General features: G+C 39.2%; 1 protein-coding gene across 1 annotated transcript in view; it reads right to left on the bottom strand.

The window, feature by feature from the left end:
* Window positions 1–741, bottom strand: part of il1rapl2 (interleukin 1 receptor accessory protein-like 2) — a 647,845-nt gene extending 647,104 nt beyond the window's left edge. Inside the window, exon 1 of the mRNA XM_059345612.1 lies at window positions 1–741. This exon is cut by the window's left edge and continues 427 nt beyond it. The gene's annotated coding sequence lies outside the window, so the exon portion shown is untranslated.
* Window positions 742–15,155: the final 14,414 nt, after the last annotated feature.

The raw sequence follows: 15,155 nt of genomic DNA, 5'->3' as shown, positions 1-15,155 counted from the left end.
GACCTCTGTGTTCAGTCTGTCTCTGTCTCTGTCCGGGCACTGGTGTGGAAGAGTCGCTCTACTTTGCGCAGCCAAAAATAACTTCCAATCTCCAAACTGGAATCCCGCGAAGCTCTCTCACTATAATAATCCTTATTAAATTCTTATTATGATTTTACACCTGCGGCAATTATGAGTTTACACATGAGTAAATTTTGAGTTTCTTATAGCACTTTATGGCACTTTGTGCCCACGTAACCGCTCTACAGGGGCTTTAATGTAGCAGTGTGAGTGATTAATATTTATATTTAATGATATATTTTACATCCATGTAATATTTCTTAACATTTGTGAGTATATAAGCTTTACTATAAGTTCAACTGAAGGAAATATCGATCTTAATGATGAGATAATCGATCAATTGAGTCCCACTTTGCAGTTTGTCGATAAATTGATGAATCGATTAATCAATCCAGTGGTGTAGCTGGAGACGCGTCATGTTGTGCCAAAAGAGAGCAGCTGCAGTGCAGGGTTCCCCCTTTTTGTCCTAAATCCTCCACAATTCCAAGTGTTCCGCGTGATAGTCAATCACCAATCAACCAGCTGATCGATAACAGCGATCAGAACATATCCAGGCAGAAGTTGGTGATATAAAATGCCAGTTTTGAAATCAATGTCAGTCCTCTTTGGGGTTCTTTTTGCCCTAATCCATGCGTACAGACATTGTGGGGGAAAAGAGACCACGCGTGTTCTCCATTCCTCTCCTCCCGTCTCCTCCTCCCGTCTTTACTTTTTTTTGCCCCCTTTCAGGTCAGAGTGCTCCGTCTCTACTATGGATGTGATCCCGAGCTGCACTTCTTAGCCAAATTCAGCAAAAAGAAGAAAAAAGTCTACTTGAAATGACTTTTTTTTGGGAAATCCTTCTTGCAGCGCCGGAGCAGAAGCAGGAGGGAGAGCGCGAAGCCTTGAGCTGCTTCTTTTGGGTTCTCCTTCAAACCGAGAGTAAGAGAGCGAGAGAGAGGAGGAGGAGGAGGAGGGGGAGGGGGAGGAGGAGAGGAGGTGGATCTCCTCGCCGCAGAATAGACAGACCGATGGAGAGAGAGACAGAGAGAGAGGGGATTAAACCAGAAAAGAGAAACTCCACTTTTGGCAGAATGGTTGAAAGAAGAAGAAGAGAAAAGATTTCTCCTTCTTGAAATAAGAGCCTTCGTCTCTTTGGTCGTTTCCTCTCACATACTTCACCACCTGTCCAGGCTAGGACAGATAAGAGACACACAATCTACCATTTCTTGCGGAGGCTTTTATCCAAAGTGCCTTAAGAGAGTCCACAAGAGAGCGCAGAGCAACCAGAGAGAGAGAGAGAGAGAGAGAGAGAGAGAGAGAGAGAGAGAGAGAGAAGGGGGAGCGCGCTGAGAGAGAAAAATATGAAAGAAATATCTTCCGCTGTACGTGTTGATATTCAGAGCTGCGCGTATTTCCAGATAGTTTCCTGTCCGAGATCAAGAAGTGATTGTGTTGTTGGAGATAAGACACGTAGGAATTAATGGACACACAACAAGCAGCCTCATTCAGCTGCGAAGGGCGCTGTTCCTTCAGCACCACGAGGCACGCACGCAAGCACGCGAGCACACACATGCCCTTTATGTGTGTGCGTGTGTGTGTGTGTGTGTGTGAGAGAGAGAGAGAGAGAGAGAGAGAGAGAGAGAGAGAGAGAGAGAGAGAGAGAGAGAGAGAGAGAGAGAGAGAGAGAGAGAGAGAGAGAGACTTTTTTCTTTTATTGGAGTTGCATTTAGAAGTTTTTTTTATTTTGTCTGTTTTCCTCCCATCTGTCTTTTAGATGATTGGTTTTTATTGACAGGAGCAAATGACAAGGTGGAAAGAGGTTAAGAGAGGGAGGAGAGGTTCAGGGAGATAAAAAGAGAGAGGGGGAACGGTGACAGAGTAAAAATGTGCCAGTGTTGCAGTTGGGATTTTTGGTACTTCAGGATGTTTAAAAGTGTCACTTTGTTGCCCCCCCTTTGGTAGTGGAGGGAAATTATCTGGGGATGGAAGAGAGGACGGGAGAAGGAAAGTTGAGGAGAGGAAAGAAGGAAGGAAGGAAGGAAGAAAGAAAGAAAGGAAGGAAGGAAGGAAGGAAAATTGTCTTTTTCCAGAATTATATTATGAACAATAACAGTGCAAGACTAGTGTGTATTGTATATTATGTTGTATTAATATATAATGTGCTTTACTGGAATTGCATGGATGGTTGTGGAGAATAAAAAAGTTGTGTGTGTGTGTATGTGTGTGTGTGTGTATATGTATAGGTTTGTGTGGTGTGTTTTGGTAGGTATGTGTGTGTGTGTGTGTGTGTGTGTGTGTGTGTGTGTAGGTGTGTGTGTCTGCGTGTAGGTGTGTTTTTGTGTTTTTGTTTGTTTCTGTTTCGTAGGTGTGTGTGTGGCTGTTAAGGTGTGTCTGTGTGCATGTAGGTGTGTGTGTGTGTGTGTGTGTGTACCACTTTTATACCATAACTCCCCTTGTACTAATGCACACACTGTAAGGAATTTTTCCAAATTGATATGATGTGTAACAACACAACACATCAGCATATCAGTAAGTCCTCCAAAATTAAACATCAAAATAGTTTTGATGTTGATGATATATTTAGTTAGTTAGTTAGTCAAAGCCTTTGAGAATGACCCTCAGAGCAAAAGCATTTTTCACTGCCTTCCACTGCTTTTTGTCCCGTGAGACACCAAGAGTCAACTAACATAACTGTTCTTCTGCCCTCACCTTCATCCAGTGGTTTTGTCGCCTAAAGTTAACTGTTTCATATGAACACAGAAGTTTATTTTAAAAAGCAACTATGCATGTAACTAGCAGAAAGTGACACAAAGTTCAGTGGTGGAATGTAACTAAGTACATTTAGTCAAGTACTACACTGTCCTACAAAGTCTAACTGCAGTAACTACATTTTTGGTCAAAATTGAGTTATAACTAAAATGAACTCCTTGATGTCTGTTTTATCTTGTGACAAAGTTTTTGATTTCAATTTTGCTTTATTTCAGAGAAATATTTATATAAAAATCATAAAATCCAACTCAAAACCAAGCAGTAATTACAATTACCATGGTCTGCTTTGGATATATACACTAATTAAAACATAAAAATAATAAAAAATAAAAGTTTATTTGAAAAGGAAGTTATTATCTATATTGATGAAGTAAAAAAGTGAGATAAATTATGTTAAGACTAAAATATAACATTTCTTCAAAATATTAAGTCTAAAATACACAAATATTTGCATAGTTGTTAAACACTTTTAAATACACTGATAACAAAATCAATTTGAAAATGTTTATTCACTGAAAACTAAATATAAAAGCTGAAAGTAGACAACAACATTATAGTTACTGCACTTTGTTTATCCTGATTAGAACCTTTTATAGCAATGCAGTAAGTGTTTGGGGTCATCATCGTGATTTTTGAGCATAAAAATTACATCATCAATACATGTAGAAATAAGTGTAATTTCACTTATCTACATGTAACCAATTTGGCTGGCCAGGTAAAAAAAACGTTGAAAATCTTTAAATCAGTTTTCTCAGTTTTACCCTTTGTGTAGTTACTGCAGTTAGACTTTGTAGGGGAATATACTTAAGTATCATTTTGACGTACCTGTACTTTATTTGAGTATTTCAATCTATGTAACTTTATACTTCTACTCCACTACATTTTAGAGGCAAATATTGTACTTTTTACTCCACTACATTTAGCTGCCAGCTTTAGTTACTTTACAGGTCGAGATGTAACAAGAATAACATATTATCGATTTAAAATGTGTATGCATGTTTATGAATAAAACCATATAAAAGTATATTAAATAGTTACAATAAACCCTACCTTGACAACAGTAAAATGCTGCTAACATAATCAAATCTATAATAATAGTCCAATAATATATTTAGAAAATATAAAAAAATATGAGTGGGTTATTTCTGCATAACAAGTACTTTACTTGTGATACTTTAAGAACATTTTGATGCTGATACTTTGGTACTTTTACATAAGTAAGGGATCTAAATACATCTTCTACCACTGACACAGTTCCTGACGTATCCAAGTCTAAAGAAAGGGGGTTCTGCATCACACCCCCAGGGCCAAGACGAAGCTTCGCTATCTGACAAGTTGTGATGAGAATGTGTTGTTAAATCGGGTCACAGCCATAGTACACGCTGCTGTGGTTCAATGTCTGTGTATCTTCCCTTAAGTTTTCTTCTTTAAGTAAGGATAAGACTTAAGGTGAATTTGTACCACTTGTTTTTCGAAGGAAATCTTCAGTAAAATGTGTAAGGGGAATCTTAAATGAAGATGCTTCATGCAACCAGCCATTAGAAACCTATGAAAAGTTCTCTGAGGATGAATAAAGTTCTGTCTAATCTTGTGTTTCAGAGATTAAGATTCAGTTTTGCACACACACACACACACACACACACACACACACACACACACACACACACGACCCTCTCTCTACAAGCCTGATTCTTTAGGCCACGGACTGAGGCATGTTGATAACCTCTGAGCAAAAAGTTCTCCAATCTAAATGGCAGAAGAGGTCATGTGTCATGGACATGTGTTATAATAGTTTTGGATTTTTCATTACTTTTAGTTTTAATTTTCGTTGTCAATTTCAGTTTTCAAATTCAGTTAGTTTTAATTCGTTTTTTAGAGTGAGTTTGCTAGTTTTAGTTTAGTTTTTATTTTTTTAAATGGTTTGTTTTAGTTTTTTTTTTTATTAGTTATAGTTTATTTTCTTATTAGTTTTAGTGTTAGTTTTAGTTTTAGGTTTTTTTTTAATTATTTTAGTGTTAGTTTTAGTTTTTTTGTAACGGGCTATGTGTTGGGTGCAAGATTCAAAGAGGTCATAATAAATTTTGCCTTTATTTCCTTTGGTTTATCCATCTCAGCCCCAATAAGGTTATTAACTCGTACAGTTCCAGGTGTTTTGAATTTTGGTTGGAGTGTAGACATCCCAGTCTCAGTAAACATATTTACCATGTGTTCCTGCATGTTCACTAACCAGCAGCTGTTTAGTCTGAGCTAAATAAATACATTTCACATCAACCAAAAAGGATTATGCAGTGTTTCCCTACATGTATTCTGTGCCTCTGCGCCGCCGCCACTGGACTTTCAGCGCTGCTGCTGCAAAAAATGTGATTTGTAATACCATGGTTGAATTAAAGACTTTCATTTGCACACAGTGAAAGAACAACGTCCAAATTTTAGCGAGTGCTGTGCCAGCGACACATTTGCGCAAGCGCACTTTGGATTACCATATTAACTGAACAGTTTACGCTATCTGAAAAATTCCAATGTTTTCTGAAAGCTGAGACGTTGCTCTTTACAGCCAATATGGTGTCATTAGTTATTTCACTTGTGCCTCTCCTTGAAGCCCACAAAGCAGGAATATACACACTCAGCACTATAATTTTAGTTTATTTTAGTTAGTTTTGTAACCACACAATACAGTTTTAGTTAGTTATCATTTTTAAAAAAACTCTAGTTTCATTTTTATTTCAGTTAACAAAAAGTTTTTTTCAATTCTAGTTTTCGTTATTTCGTTAGTTTTCACTAACTATAATAACCTTGGTCAGTACCACAAATTACGGCACATATGTACATCTTGTGGCTCACGGTACAGCAACACGTTCTTAAAATAGCACACACATGGCACACTTGCGGTTGAAAAAAAGGCTGCAGTTTCTGTGGATTTATGTTATAAAACCACTGACCTAGGTTTAGGGCAAAAAACGTCCTTGTCTGGCGTTATAAAACACTGTTTGTACAGTAAATAAATGTACGTAAATGCCAGAAGTGAAGTAAGTACATGGGTCATGTGATGGCCGCAAGTTATGTAAAAAACGTGATTCACGCAACTTAAGTTAAATTTTTTTTTTTTTTTTTCACACAAGAGGAAAACCCTGCTCTCCTGGGTCAAAGTCCACCATTTGTTCGACCCATCCACCAGCCAATCTCCATTCAAATGTGGGAATCTGCCCTTTTAAACTTCGCCTGGCTGTCAATCACTACTATGTCAGCAAAACGGCGTCGGATGCATTACAGAGGACAGTGAAATACTGAGACATAGCTGGTTTTTCACTGCCTGTGTTTTTGACGCGAGAACAGACTGTTCCGAATGACTGTAACACAGAGGTCAGCTACATGTCTAAAGTAGGGCCAGGACTTTAACGCATTAATTAAGATTAATTAATTACACAAAAATTAACGCGCTAAAAAATTGACGCATTTAAATCGCACTTATTTTTGCAACGTGGAACGTTTCTCACTGGATGAGTTTCAGGCGGACCGATTATGCTGGAGCATTCATGAGTTCAGACAACAACAAACCACAGTGAACATGAAGGAAGAAGCTGATGAGAGCTCTTTGGTTGGCCCCGTGGATGTTGAGACATTTTGTTACAAAAAACCAACGGGTGGAAGCATCGATAAGAGCATGGTTGTGTTGCTATGCAACAAGGAATTCACATATCACAGCAGCACATCGAGCCTCAAGTATCACCTCAATGCAAAACATATAGCAGCTAGCGGCTAGTGTGGTAGCTAGCGTGGATTGTGTTTTACTTCAAAAACCAAAGTATTCTAGTTCACAGAAGGTCTACCTACCTATAGGCTACCTGAATTTCTGAAATGTACTATATTTCTAAATATGCTATTGCTACACTTAATGGCAAAAATTGCACTGGTCTGTTGGACTTGAACAAAAATAAACAACATTTTTGTTGCTTAAGCTTATGTATTCAGTCATTATTCAATGGTATACTAAAAATCCATGTGAAAAAAATTACTTCTCACTGTTCTCAGGTCAAATATTTATATGCGATTAAAATGCGATTAATTTCGATTAATTAATTACAAAGCCTCTAATTAATTAGATTGATTTTTTTAATCGAGTCCCGGCCCTAGTCTAAAGATATTCATCATCGTGGTAATAAACAGAGCTACATGGTTAAGGTTAGGGAATGATCATTGTCTTGGTTTAAACTTTTTTTTAAAACAAGGTTGACTGTTGATAGGAAACTTCTGCAGACGTCCTTTGCTCCCACTGGACAGCTATAATTATATGGCCTCAAAAAGTCTTTTTCACTTGAACCGAAACATAGGTTGTTTTGAAGCATTTCCTGGAAAAAGTCTCACCGAAGAGATCCCTGATCACTAATAATCAGAGTTAAAGCTGTCATGAAGGACCTGCCTCACTCACCTTCATGCAGAGAGGCAGCACACACAGATGGTGCCAGGTCAACAGGACCTGGCATGAAGGTGAGCTTGCATGTCAGACAAAAAAGGTGAAACATTCAAAAAACATGAGGCTACATATATAGAACTCTACATCCAGGCCTCATTAAAAATCTGCATTTGAGCAGTCTTGCAAACAGTACAGCTGTAGCTCTAGGAGGAAGTATAATGAGTATTCATTAGTGCATGGGTCCAGCATACCATAAAATACGACACACTGAAAAAGAATGAGATGCATGAAATGAATTATGCACATCAGGGACTGTACTGTATATTTCCCAAGCTAAAATGTACCAAAATTTGCAAAGTGAGAGGTTGCGCAAGGGTTGAACAGACAATAGGTACTGTAAAATCAGGAAAATTCTAATGTATTAAATATTAACACACGTTAAGATAGAATATTCAGTTGCACAGGAAGATGATGTGTGTGCTGAGTCTTGTTAAAGGCCATTGGTGTGGATGGGTGATTTTGGGTATCATTGACCATCTTCAAATGGAAAGCTCTGGAACAGATGGTTAACTAGACGTAGAGGGTCACTGGCAGTCCTTCCTGCCCTTTTCCTCACCCTGGTGTCATGCCGTTCCTAGATGGAGGGCCGCAGACAGCCGATGAGCCAGTCACCAGTGCGGAAAAAATGCTGGACCTTATCCCTGGAAGAGGAGACAATATATCTAAACTTGGACTGGAGGCGCAGGGATGCTTATTATTAATATTAGTGATGTCTAAAATTGGACTGAGACATTAAGTGTTCATAGTTAGTTTTTACCCTAAATTAATAAATTCAGTTCCATTCAAAGGAGATCCAAGATTACTGTGATCTGACACAAGCCAAATGCCAAAACTTTTTTGATTGGATATCTATAAGCTAGTGATGTGCCAATAGCCGTGTTTCAACTACAGATAGCACCAGGAATTGTCCATCAAATGCAACCGCTATCAGTGACTGCAATCCATCCTTTGTGAATTTGCCCCTGAGTGAAGTAGGTACTAAATTTTGGATAAAGGAGTGAGTAGATGAAGACAGACTCCTCACTTTGAGGTAAAGCAGTCTCAGTGAGATGTGTTTCCATCGCATTTAAGGTTGTTGGCGGAGGTTTTTCTCTGGAATTGGTTTCCAGGGGAAGATGAGTAGACTTGTGGCTGAGTTTTTGGTGCTCAGCAGTTGGGCCCGCTAAAAATGGTTGCCAAGTATATGAGGGACTCCCTTTCTATACTGATGATGGAGTCATTGCATTGTCAGACTGTGTCTTGGGTCTACTTTTGGATTTAAGTTTAGATATGTATGTCTGCCTTCAGTGTTGGAACCAGCTGGGCCTGGAGCAGCCATGAAGGGTGCTGGAGGATGAGGGGATCGAACCTTTAAAAGAGGCTCCTGTGTATGTTGTTTTCTCTCCTGTGTTGGGGGGTGATTCATTCCTCCAGTTGCATTGAATGAAGACTGCAGAGCTGGAATGTTTGGTTTTCATTTTTATTATCTGTCCTGATAGCAGGCATGGCATGCCATCCGCTCCTGCCTGAGGGGGATGTACAAAGCAACAAAATGATTGAAACAAACTCCAGAGTGAGCAAAATGGCTCGCAGAGAAAAAGCATCAGAGAGCCAAGTTGTGATTCAACAGGCGCGACTGAGCACCACTTGTTTTTTATATTAAAACATACATCCCCTCCCTTTGTTTTGCTGCTGATTTGTGTATCACAGTCTGCCTGAATCAGCGTATCCTCCCACAGCACCGCTGTGCCACCAGAGTTGAGAGAGAACCAATTTTCCTGGAAATAAACTGCTGAAGTCAAGTCATTGTTAGTCCTGGTCAGCAGTTGTAATTTATTCATGTTGCTGCTCTGGGTGTGAAGCTGGACGGCGTACTCGAGGAAGGGCAGTGGGGAAAAACTTCTGTGTCCTCCAGCAGCACGGCGATGTGCTCCACTATGTTTTCTCCTTCTCAAGGCTTTAATTATACAGATCTGGGGGAGGGAATCCACATCTCATCAGCAGCTGTTGGTTAAAATGTCCAAGGGAGAGCTCAGAAGTGGGGAGAAAAGCCAGCAGGCAGAGAGTCAACTAGTATTCAGAGGAAAATCCACTTGATGGAGGAAACACATAATACACAAGTAACAAATCTGAACAAAACTCCACAGTGCTAAACACAGGACAGTTTAATCTGTTTCAGTTAAAGGGACAGTTAAGATTTTATAAGGTGGGGTTGTAAAAGGTATTTATCCATAGTCAGTGTATTATCTACAGTAGATGGTGGTCAGCACATCTCAGTTTGGAGAAACAGGCAGGAGTACATAAGGAACACATTGCTTTGAATGGGGGCAGCAGCCAAACTTAAGACAACATAAAAAAATCAATATAATTTTAAGCGTAAGCTGTCGCAACCTGAGCCGCTAACTGGTGAAGTTGGGCGGATCCTCTCTCCTAAGTCACACCCGGCTCACTAGAGGGAAAAGTACATAATGGAAACATGCCTATGTACAACACTATACACAAATGTTTCAAGTTAGTATAAGTTAGCTGACAGCTCATTTTCATTTGCAGTGCCTCGGAAGGTCACAGTTAAAATATACACACAGTAACAGAACACCACTTAACAAATTAGACAAGAAACAAAGCACAAAGGTACAATTTGTCAGTAATACCTGTATGTTAGACAAAAAAGGAAGAACACGAAGCAAAACCATAAAATGCAGAGTCAATGATTAAAGAGTTGAATGGCTTTTAGCAGATTTTTCAGTTTGGCCGTTAAGCCACCTTTAAAGCTTTAGCTCTTATCTCAGCTTGAACGTTCCTGGCTTTTACTGCAAATATAACAGACTTTAAAATCTACAGACTTTTTTACAGGACACACAAAGAGAAAAAGCTGAATGTGACGAGCTGGAATTGGACGTTGAAGTCAACAACAAAGAGCACACTGTGGAGGTAGCACCTCGAAGGCAAAGTGGATTAAAAATATTGCCTGGCAGCAAGAAGAAAATCAATATAGATAGCATCAGAGCCAACAGGGAACACAAGTGGAATGAAAAGCACTGTTGGTCACAAATGGTAAAATTACCCAATCATCTTACATCTGAACATTACAACATGTGAGCCATGGCTGGTCTGTAAGCTGTTTTGTTAATATATCTATATCGCTCGTGGTGATGAGCGACAAATCAAAGCATTCAAACATTTTAAAGGCGCATTACGTTGTTCTAACAGCTACTGTTGTTTAATGTCAACCTGCTCCCACATATGCTTCCACATATTCTACGGTACAGTTATTTATAACCAGACTAAGTGTGAGGAAGCATCAACTCCCTCACTAGCTGTTGCTTAAACCCATTTTTGTTTAACAAAAGTGCACAGACTCATACACAGTTTTCTTTGTTTCCTTTATTTTGTATCAAATGGTTACAGGATGAATTTAGAAATACAACTTATTTACTTTGCATAAAGCTCAGTTTGAGTGAAAGCCATAACCTGTCCTTTGAGTCCTTTGTGGAGGCCATCTTGTGCTGGTGCTTAAAGAGGAAGAACACCTCAGTTGCAGCCCTTTTATGATGCATGTCAGTAGGTGGGTACTTACATCTGATTGGTCAAAGGATGTGCAATGAAAATGACAGCTAATTAAGGTAAATCTTGAATGATAAAGAAATTATTTACTAAATTTAAAAGAATAACATTAATGATTACATATTGAAGAAATTAAATGGGGTTTGTTGGTGTGAGCAAACTAAGAATAACTATGTATATTTGTGTTTAACCTTGTCACCTCTCATGTTATAGTGCTGACCTGATAGGCCAATTTGAACTGGCAAGGCGGGCTCTCATACTACATATATGAGTGAAATGACAGAGGCAGAGTTCTGATGGAGGGAGAGCGTGTCTGAACTGTTTGAGCTGTGACCAGTTTTATAAATTCATATTTTATTTTGTCTTGTTCTATTTTTTTTTATTATTATTTGTTATTTTTCAGCATAACTCCTGGCTATTGTGATGGTTCTTTTGTCCTCCCCAAGTCTCACTATGTTTCCCTGCACCTCACATTGCAACACTAAGTAACAACCGTTTCAAATGACGTAAAAGCTGAAAAGTGCAAAAACTGTGTCCAGTTGTGTTCCCTGCTTGACTTCTCTCACACTCTGTGAGACTGTGACAAGTTAATCTTTGGAAAATTAGCTTCGGAAAGAATAATCAATTAAATTGATATATGATATCTGATATGTCATGATATATGATATCATGATATATTTGACACCAAAGCTATACATGGTGTCCAAGTAAATTTCCTCTTCTTTTTATCACATTTCTGGAAGACAAAAAAACAGAGCATAACATTAAGTAAAAGGAATTCATTTAACAGGGGCACAAAAGGCGCTAACGTTAGCATGCCTGGCTAACAAGCTTAAAATCTGCATATATAACCTAGCGTTCCTTGTGTCATGTCATTCATTTACTGCACCATCTTCCGCTGTTACAGATTACATGGAGTTGAATTAGTGTTAGCTTTAGCTGTTAAAAATGCTGTCACCATTCAACCAGCAAAAAGAAATCAGCTTGTTTTTGTTCAGGCCAATGAAATGTGATTGGCCACCCCAGGTGCTAAGCTAAACTCTGACATCTGCTCTGTCAGAGGCAGGACCTTGGGCTAAAGACTTAAAGAATAAAGAATGCATGCTTTATATACACTGTAACTAATTTCACTGTAAAATAACAATAAAATACTGGCAGCAGGGACGCCAGTATTTTACTGTTATTTTGCAGTCCACATACTGTAATTTATTTAACAGTATACAGGGTTCGTACACTTTAGCAGTGGTCAAATTCAAGCATTTTTCAAGGACCGTTTTCAAGCTTTTCCAGTATCTTAAACCTGTTGTAAATTGCATGTTTTAGATGAGTACTTACATACTAAAAGGGGGAGATTTCACTGAACCATACCAACAGAGATGGTGTTACACTTTTAGGAGGAATGGTCTTCATTTCAGATAGGCTACTCATTATTTTTTTACATTGAACATGTGATTATTTATAGTCAGATTGCAAGAGAAATACAGTAAGAATTTCAAGCATTTACAAGCACTTTATCCAAAATCCAAGCACTTTTTAAACCTTGAAAATACAACATTTAAATTCAAGCATTTTTAAGGATTTCAAGCACCCGTACGAACCCTGAGTATATTACCGTACTTTGGCTTACAGTATATGATCATAGGAAAATGGTGTGTGTTTTTTTTACAGCAATTCATTACAAATAGTGTTCAATGCTTTTAATTTGTAGTTATCTACTTTTATTGTTAATTGACAGATTTAACTGTTAATTTACATGCGAGGGATGAATATTTAACAGAATTTTACAATTATTATAAAATACAGTAGTATACTCTTTGACACTGCTTTGTTATGTTATGTAGGTCTATTGATATGAAATTACAAATAAAAAACTAGGCCTGTAAACAGGACTGAACGGGACCGAGCCGAGTGGAGCCGTCGGGGGAGGCCAAGTCCGTGGAGGCCACGTCGGGCGCGGCGCTGTGGGCTCAGTCCCTATGCGTACCAAATGGCGTGTCTCCTGTGCTCGTGGTAGGTGTAAAACATGTTACTTGCTGTTGCCAGCAGGGGGCGCTATGACTGGGTGTCACTATTGACACGTGGGTGTATTCCGGGCTGGACCCTTATCACGTGTGTGAAATGTGGGACAGATTGGACAATGTATGGTCAAGTTATACAGTCTGGTGTGTTATGGCGAGACGGCATATTTTGGCGCCATGCCACGCCCACATAGTGTGACGGTCGGTAAAGCTTTTAATAACTTTTGATCCCAAAGGCCTTGTGATGGTACTGACTCAGTTTGAAGTTGATGGGCTAAAATCTGTTGGAGGAGTTCGTTAAAGTGTGCGAGGTAGAAATGGGCCAAAACGATGAATATTGCGATATTCAAACCAAGATAGCGGACTTCCTGTTGGGTTTGAGGTATGGCTCCAAGAGGGTTTTTGGTGCGTCTCCACATGATTCATATGTGTACTAAATGTCGTCTCTCTATGTGAAACCTACTGCTCGGGCTAGGTGTAAAACATGTTTGTTCCTGTAGCCAGCGGGGGGCGCTATGACTGTTTGTCAATATTGACACGTGGGTGTGTTCAGGGCTGGACCCTCACGACGTGTGAGAAATTTGGGACAGATTGGACAATGTATGGTCAAGTTATCCAGTCTGGTGTTACATGGCGAGACGCCATATTTTGCTGGCATGCCACGCCCACATCTTGTGAAGGTCAGTAAAGGTGTTGATAAGTTGTGTTCCCCAAGGCCTTGTGATGGTACTGACCAAGTTTGAAGTTAATGGGATGAAATCTGTTGGAGGAGTTATGTAAAGTATGCAACGTGGTCATTTTATGAAAGGGGGCGTGGATAAAGCATAAGGGGCGGGGCTTGATGAAAGATGGCTTTTTAGAAGTGTTAAGGGCTGGACTGTGATGAAGTATGAGAAGTTTGGAGCAGATGGGACAAAGTATGTAAAAGTTATAAAGATCTGTTGTTTTTTGGCGAGACGCCATATTTTGCCGCCATGCCACGGCCACATAGTGTGAGCGGCGGTAAAGCTTTCAATAACTTTTGATCCCAAAGGCCTTGTGATGCTACTGACCAAGTTTGAAGAGAATAGGGTGAAATCTGTAGGAGGAGTTTGTTAAAGTATGCGACATGGAAATGGGCAAAAACAGCAGGAAACGCCATGTTTGACTCCAAATAGCCGACTTCCTGTACGTTTTAGGGTATGGGTTCTTGTTACATTCTGGTGCGTCTTGCCATGATACCTGTACGTAGAAAATTTCGTGTCTCTACGATATTCCTGTGCGAGGGGCTGAATTTTCTTGACTTTCAAGGGGGCGCTGTTGAGTCATTTTGCCACGCCCATTCCCGGGACCACTAGAATACGAAAATTTCAGCGGAGATTTATGTATATTCCAAAAATGGTGAGTTTTTGAATATGATTAAGGCCCCAAAAAGGCGATTACTTTTTCTGATAAAAAAGTATAATAATAATAGACGGACCAATTACAATAGGGTCCTCGCACCTCGGTGCTCGGTCCCTAATAATACAGGAATTTAAGAAACTGAAGGATACTGTAGAGTAAGAGAACCCTGCGACCACCAGCCATCTGGGCCCAGCATTACTGTCTTTAAGACACTGTTGTATTCAAGCTTGTAAAGATTGTGATATCATAGGAAACTAGACAATCAAATGCATCATAGCTTGTAGGAAAAGGGCTTAGATAAAGCTCCAATAGTAAGGACTCTTTTCAATCAGATAAACTTACCTTGCCAGAATTTTGCCTATGTGTACTGACAAGGCTCTACAATCTACAATGTCATTTAGCAAATGCTTTTATCCAAAGCTTAATATATTCGAAAGATAATAGAACACAAGCAAAGATGAAGTCAAGAAACAGCACAAGAACAAGCAAGAATAAGTAGGCCTAACACTGTAACTACACCAGTCCGACGATATGAATGGCCACAATTCATATAGATGTTTTGAAGGTTTATTCTCTCTCTCTCTGTACTTCAGCAGACACTGTGAAAACTACAATAAATAAAGATATACAAGTTTAAAAAACACATGCAACTCCCACTCACTGTTAAGTGTCATTGTAATGTCTGAAGCACATAGACACAACAGAAATGGCTGGAATAAATGAACTTCAAATACAAAATATCCATAATAGGGCACATTAAGAGCGTTTTACATAAACGTGAAACATATAAAAGGAAAGTTACCATGTGCGCCACTTGGACCACATGTAGAATTGTTACTCTGGAGTTGCATTCTCTTCTCTACAGCCTTCTCTTCTGCTCTGACCCATAATGCAACTGAACCACAATAAACTAACTCGACCTCACATTT

Source organism: Centropristis striata, chromosome 12 (genome assembly GCF_030273125.1).
Source record: "Centropristis striata isolate RG_2023a ecotype Rhode Island chromosome 12, C.striata_1.0, whole genome shotgun sequence".
In the NCBI taxonomy this organism is placed as follows: domain Eukaryota; kingdom Metazoa; phylum Chordata; class Actinopteri; order Perciformes; family Serranidae; genus Centropristis; species Centropristis striata.
The sequence above is the reverse complement of the archived record's forward strand: the minus strand, read 5'-3'. Positions and strand labels throughout refer to the sequence as shown.